Genomic DNA, 6,505 nt, shown 5'->3' on the forward strand with positions numbered 1-6,505 from the left:
TGTGCAACACTACGCTGACGGCACAGCACCGAGGTCGTGCGCGCACGCACGGGAAAATTCCGCCGCGGTTTCTGCCGAAAACGTGAGGCACCACGACTCTCCGCAAGTTCGCGTCGACTGCGAAAGACCGAAGTCGTGAACGACGTGTCCGCTACTCGCCGCCGACACGCTGGACACCAAACGTACAACGACTCGACGGCGTCGTAGAGGCCCACGACGCGGTTTTCCTTAACGACGTCTCGGCGTGGCACCGACAGGTTAGAACGGCCGACCAACGTTCCCTGTCCGCCGTTCGGCTCAGTCGAAGGGCTCGGCGACTTCGGCAACGCTGCGAAGCCGCACGGTGACGCACGCCATGTCCCCATTTTTTTTTTTCTTTCTGCGTCTGCCGGGGTGCCCCTATAATAGCAGCGATAAGCACCCAGACCGCCGTGGGTCGCTCGCCCCGGCTGACGTGGTTTTTCGTACTCCTGCGGCGGTCGCCGTCAAGCACGTCCAAATACGCTACTTTCGTGGGCGCATTCACGCTCTTTCGCTTCGCCGGAGTGCCAGCACTCACTCTGCCAAAAACGGCGAACATCCGAGCGGCGGTTCCCACTTTTGCGTCGGCGTCGCAAACCCCGCCCCGGCAGACGAGGTTTGCCGTACTCGTGCGACGGTGGCCGGCGGGCACGTCGAAAGACGCCGATATCGTGCGCGAATTGGCGCACCTTGGCTTCACCGGAGTGCCGCCACTGACTCCTCCAAAAACGGCGAAGATCCGAGCGGCGCTTCCCACTTTCGCATCGGCGTCCCGAACTCCGCCCCGGCTGACGCGGTTTACCGTACTCGTGCGACGGTCGCCGGCGAGCACGTGGAAAGACGCCGATATCGTGCCCGAATCGGCTCCGTTCGGCTTCGCCGGAGTGCCAGCACTGGCTCGGCGAAAGACGACGAACATCCGAGCGACGGTTCTCACTATTGCGTACGCGTCGCAAACCCCGCCCCGGCAGACGCACTTTGCCGTACTCGTGCGACGGTCGCCGGCGAGCACGTAGAAAGACGCCGATATCGTGCCGGAATCGGCCCCGTTTGGCTTCGCCGGAGTGCCAGCACTCACTCGGCCACAAACGGCGAACATCCGAGCGGCGGTTCCCACTTAGCCGTCGGCGTCCCGAACTCCGCCCCGGCAGACGCGGTTGCCGAGCTCGTGCGACTAGCGACCGCGAAGCCGTCTCGCGACGCCGCTTTCGTGCGCGGCTCCCACTGCGACCTGGGTCACCCGAGGTCGACGAGCAAAAAAGAATGTCGAAAAAAATTTTTTTTTTTTTTGCGTCTGCCGGGGTGCCCCTATAATAGCAGCGATAAGCACCCAGACCGCCATGGGTCGCTCGCCCCGGCTGACGTGGTTTTTCGTTTTCCTGCGGTGGTCGTCGTCAAGCACGTCCAAACACGCCACTTTCGTGGGCGCATTCGCGCTCTTTCGCTTCGCCGGAGTGCCAGCACTCACTCTGCCAAAAACGGCGAACATCCGAGCGGCGGTTCCCACTTTTGCGTCGGCGTCGCAAACCCCGCCCCGGCAGACGAGGTTTGCCGTACTCGTGCGACGGTGGCCGGCGGGCACGTCGAAAGACGCCGATATCGTGCGCGAATTGGCGCACCTTGGCTTCACCGGAGTGCCGCCACTGACTCCTCCAAAAACGGCGAAGATCCGAGCGGCGCTTCCCACTTTCGCATCGGCGTCCCGAACTCCGCCCCGGCTGACGCGGTTTACCGTACTCGTGCGACGGTCGCCGGCGAGCACGTGGAAAGACGCCGATATCGTGCCCGAATCGGCTCCGTTCGGCTTCGCCGGATTGCCAGCACTGGCTCGGCGAAAGACGACGAACATCCGAGCGACGGTTCTCACTATTGCGTACGCGTCGCAAACCCCGCCCCGGCAGACGCACTTTGCCGTACTCGTGCGACGGTCGCCGGCGAGCACGTAGAAAGACGCCGATATCGTGCCGGAATCGGCCCCGTTTGGCTTCGCCGGAGTGCCAGCACTCACTCGGCCACAAACGGCGAACATCCGAGCGGCGGTTCCCACTTAGCCGTCGGCGTCCCGAACTCCGCCCCGGCAGACGCGGTTGCCGAGCTCGTGCGACTAGCGACCGCGAAGCCGTCTCGCGACGCCGCTTTCGTGCGCGGCTCCCACTGCGACCTGGGTCACCCGAGGTCGACGAGCAAAAAAGAATGTCGAAAAAAATTTTTTTTTTTTTTTTGCGTCTGCCGGGGTGCCCCTATAATAGCAGCGATAAGCACCCAGACCGCCATGGGTCGCTCGCCCCGGCTGACGTGGTTTTTCGTTTTCCTGCGGTGGTCGTCGTCAAGCACGTCCAAACACGCCACTTTCGTGGGCGCATTCGCGCTCTTTCGCTTCGCCGGAGTGCCAGCACTCACTCTGCCAAAAACGGCGAACATCCTAGTGGCGGTTCCCACTTTTGCGTCGGCGTCGCCAACCCCGCCCCGGCATACGCGGTTTGCCGTACTCGTGCGGCGGTGGCCGGCGGGCACGTCGAAAGACACCGATATCGTGCGCGAGTCGATGCTTCTTGGTCTCGCAGGAGGGCCGCCACTCACTCCTGCAAAAACGGCGAAGATCCGAGCGGCGCTTCCCACTTTTTCGTCGGCGTCGCAAACCTCGCCCCGGCAGACGCGCTTTGCCGTACTCGTGCGACGGTCGCCGGCGAGCACGTCGAAATACGCCGATATCGTGCCCGAATCGGCCCCGTTTCGCTTCGCCGGAGTGCCAGCACTCGCTCGGCCAAAGACGACGAACATCCGAGCGACGGTTCCCACTATTGCGTACGCGTCGCGAACCCCGCCCCGGCAGACGCGGTTTGCCGTACTCGTGCGGCGGTGGCCGGCGGGCACGTCGAAAGACGCCGATATCGTGCACGAATTGGCGCTCCTTGGCTTCACCGGAGTGCCAGCACTCACTCGGCCAAAAACGGCGAACATCCGAGCAGCGGTACCCACTTAGCCGTCGGCATCCCGAACTCCGCGCCGGCTGACGCGGTTGCCGAGCTCGTGCGACTAGCGACCGCGAACGCGTCTCGCGACGCCGCTTTCGTGCGCGGCTCCCATTGCGACCTGGGTTACCCGAGCTCGACCAGCAAAAAAGAAGGTCGAAAATTTTTTTTTTTTTTTTCTGCGTCTGCCGGGGTGCCCCTATAATAGCAGCGATAAGCACCCAGACCGCCGTGTGTCGCTCGCCCCGGCTGACGTGGTTTTTCGTACTCCTGCAGCGGTCGCCGTCACGCACGTCCAAATACGCCACTTTCGTGGGCGCATTCGCGCTCTTTCGCGTCGCCGGAGTGCCAGCACTCACTCTGCCAAAAACGGCCAACATCCGAGCGGCGGTTCCCACTTTTGCGTCGGCGTCGTAAACCCCGCCCCGGCAGACGCGGTTTGCCCTACTCGTGCGACGGTCGCCGGCGAGCGCGTCGAAAGACGCCGATATCGTGCGCTAATTGGCGCTCCCTGGCTTCTCCGGAGTGCCGCCACTCACTCCTCCAAAAACGGCGAAGATCCGAGCGGCGTTCTCCACTTTCGCATCGGCGTCCCGAACTCCGCCCGGGCTGACGCGGTTTACCGTACTCGTGCGACGGTCGCCGGCGGGCACGTCGAAAGACGCCGATATCGTGCCGTAATCGGCCCCGTTTGGCTTCGCCCGTGTGCCAGCACTCACTCGGCCAAAAACGGCGAACATCCGAGCAGCGTTTCCCACTTTCGCATCGGCGTCCCGAAGCCCGCCCCGGCAGACGCGGTTTGCCCTACTCGAGCGACGGTCGCCGGCGATCACGTCGAAAGGCGCCGAATTCGTGCACGAATCGATGCTTCTTGGTCTCGCAGGAGGGCCGCCACTCACTCCTGCAAAAACGGCGAAGATCCGAGTTGCGCTTCCCACTTTTTCGTCGGCGTCCCGAACTACGCCCCGGCTGACGCGGTTTACCGTACTCGTGCGACGGTCGCCGGCGGGCACTTCAAAATACGCCGATTTCGTGGGCGCATTCACGCTGTTTCGCTTCCCCGGAGTGCCAACACTCACTCTGCCGAAAGCGGCGATCATCCGAGCGGCGGTTCCCACTTTTGCGTCGGCTTCGCAAACGGCGCCCCGGCAGACGCGCTCGTGCGACGTACTCGTGCGACGGTCGCCGGCGAGCACGTCGAAAGACGCCGATATCGTGCTCGAATCGACCCCGTTTCGCTTCGCCGGAGTGCTGCCAGTCACGGCGCAGAAAACGGCGAACAAGTGTTTTTTTTTTTTTTTTTCCTAGAATTTGTGTTATAGAAGGCACATTTGATATCGGACGATAATTTTCAACTTTATCACGCGCACCGATTTTCGTGTAGAGGTTTGCAAGTTTATGGGAATTTCTCCACTTGGAATAATGCGATTTAGTAGTACTACGAGAACTTCATGGATGTACTCAAGGGTACGGGGCAAGTCAGTTACGTCAACACCTGCAGATTTTTTACACTTCAAACTGAAAATTGTTGGTTGTGAGTCCTCGTGTGATATTAAAGGCCGATTCGCTAACACATAGAACAAAGAAAGAAAGGAAGAAAAAACGCCCGCGCTCGCTCAAGAAACCTGGGTTCGCAACAAGTGGCAACAACAAGCAACCGAGCGAGTGCGCCAAAACCCGTGGCGGCCGAACAAACGCGAAGTCCCAACCGCGTCAGCCGGGGCGGCACGGGACAGGAAAAATCACTTCAGCCGGGGCGGCGGGGCACCGAATAAACCTCGTCACCTCGTCGCAGGATAAAAGAGGAAACAAAAAGTCTAAACAGCGTCTGCTGGAGCGAATGCGTAATAAAACAACAACAACAACAAAAAAAAAAAACACCCGCGCTCAAGAAGTCTGCAATCACCACAAAAGGCGACTGTGACCGAGCAGCGTCAGCCGGGGCCGTGCGGAAACGGAAAAACCGCGACTACCGGGGCGTCGAGGCACCGAAAAATCCACTTCAGCCGCGGCGAAAAAAAAAAACAAAAAGAAAGACGGAGGGGGGGGGGGGGAACCACGTCTGCCGGGGCGAAGGAAAAAAAAAAACGCGTCTGCCGGGGCGAGCCCGGGTGCGGCACCACCGGGAAAACTGTGGCAAACAGACATGGCGATCGAGTGAGTGGGCCGCCAGCCAGGCTCAGCCAAAAAGTGCAAAGTCCGAACTGCGTCAGCCGGGGCGGCAAAAACCACGTCAGCCGGGGCGGCGCAAAAAACCGCGTCTGCCGGGGCGGCACGAAACCGCGTCAGCCGGGGCGGCGCGAAAACTGCGTCAGCCGGGGCGAAAGAAAAAAAAAAAAAAAAACGCGTCTGCCGGGGCGAGCCCGGGTGCGGCACCACCGGGAAAACTGTGGCAAACAGACATGGCGATCGAGTGAGTGGGCCGCCAGCCAGGCACAGCCGAAAAGTGCAAAGTCCGAACCGTGTCAGCCGGGGCGGCAAAAAACCGCGTCAGCCGGGGCGGCGCAAAAAACCGCGTCTGCCGGGGCGGCACGAAACCGCGTCTGCCGGGGCGGCGCGAAAACTGCGTCAGCCGGGGCGAGCCCGGGTGCGGCACCACCGGGAAAACTGTGGCAAACAGACATGGCGATCGAGTGAGTGGGCCGCCAGCCAGGCTCAGCCAAAAAGTGCCAAGTCCGAACTGCGTCAGCCGGGGCGGCAAAAAACCGCGTCAGCCGGGGCGGCGCAAAAAACCGCGTCTGCCGGGGCGGCGCGAAAACCGCGTCTGCCGGGGCGGCGCGAAAACTGCGTCAGCCGGGGCGAAAGAAAAAAAAAAACGCGTCTGCCGGGGCGAGCCCGGGTGCGGCACCACCGGGAAAACTGTGGCAAACAGACATGGCGATCGAGTGAGTGGGCCGCCAGCAAGGCTCAGCCAAAAAGTGCTAAGTCCGAACTGCGTCAGCTGGGGCGGCAAAAAACCGCGTCTGCCGGGGCGGCACGAAACCGCGTCAGCCGGGGCGGCGCGAAAACCGCGTCTGCCGGGGCGGCACGAAACCGCGTCAGCCGGGGCGGCGCGAAAACTGCGTCAGCCGGGGCGAGCCCGGGTGCGGCACCACCGGGAAAACTGTGGCAAACAGACATGGCGATCGAGTGAGTGGGCCGCCAGCCAGGCACAGCCGAAAAGTGCTAAGTCCGAACTGCGTCAGCCGGGGCGGCAAAAACCGCGTCAGCCGGGGCGGCGCGAAAACCGCGTCTGCCGGGGCGGCACGAAACCGCGTCAGCCGGGGCGGCGCGAAAACTGCGTCAGCCGGGGCGAGCCCGGGTGCGGCACCACCGGGAAAACTGTGGCTAACAGACATGGCGATCGAGTGAGTGGGCCACCAGCCAGGCTCAGCCAAAAAGTGCTAAGTCCGAACTGCGTCAGCCGGGGCGGCAAAAACCGCGTCAGCCGGGGCGGCGCAAAAAACCGCGTCTGCCGGGGCGGCACGAAACCGCGTCAGCCGGGGCGGCGCGAAAACTGCGTCAGCCGGGGC

This window comes from Rhipicephalus microplus, unplaced genomic scaffold (assembly GCF_043290135.1).
Source record: "Rhipicephalus microplus isolate Deutch F79 unplaced genomic scaffold, USDA_Rmic scaffold_749, whole genome shotgun sequence".
Lineage (NCBI taxonomy): Eukaryota > Metazoa > Arthropoda > Arachnida > Ixodida > Ixodidae > Rhipicephalus > Rhipicephalus microplus.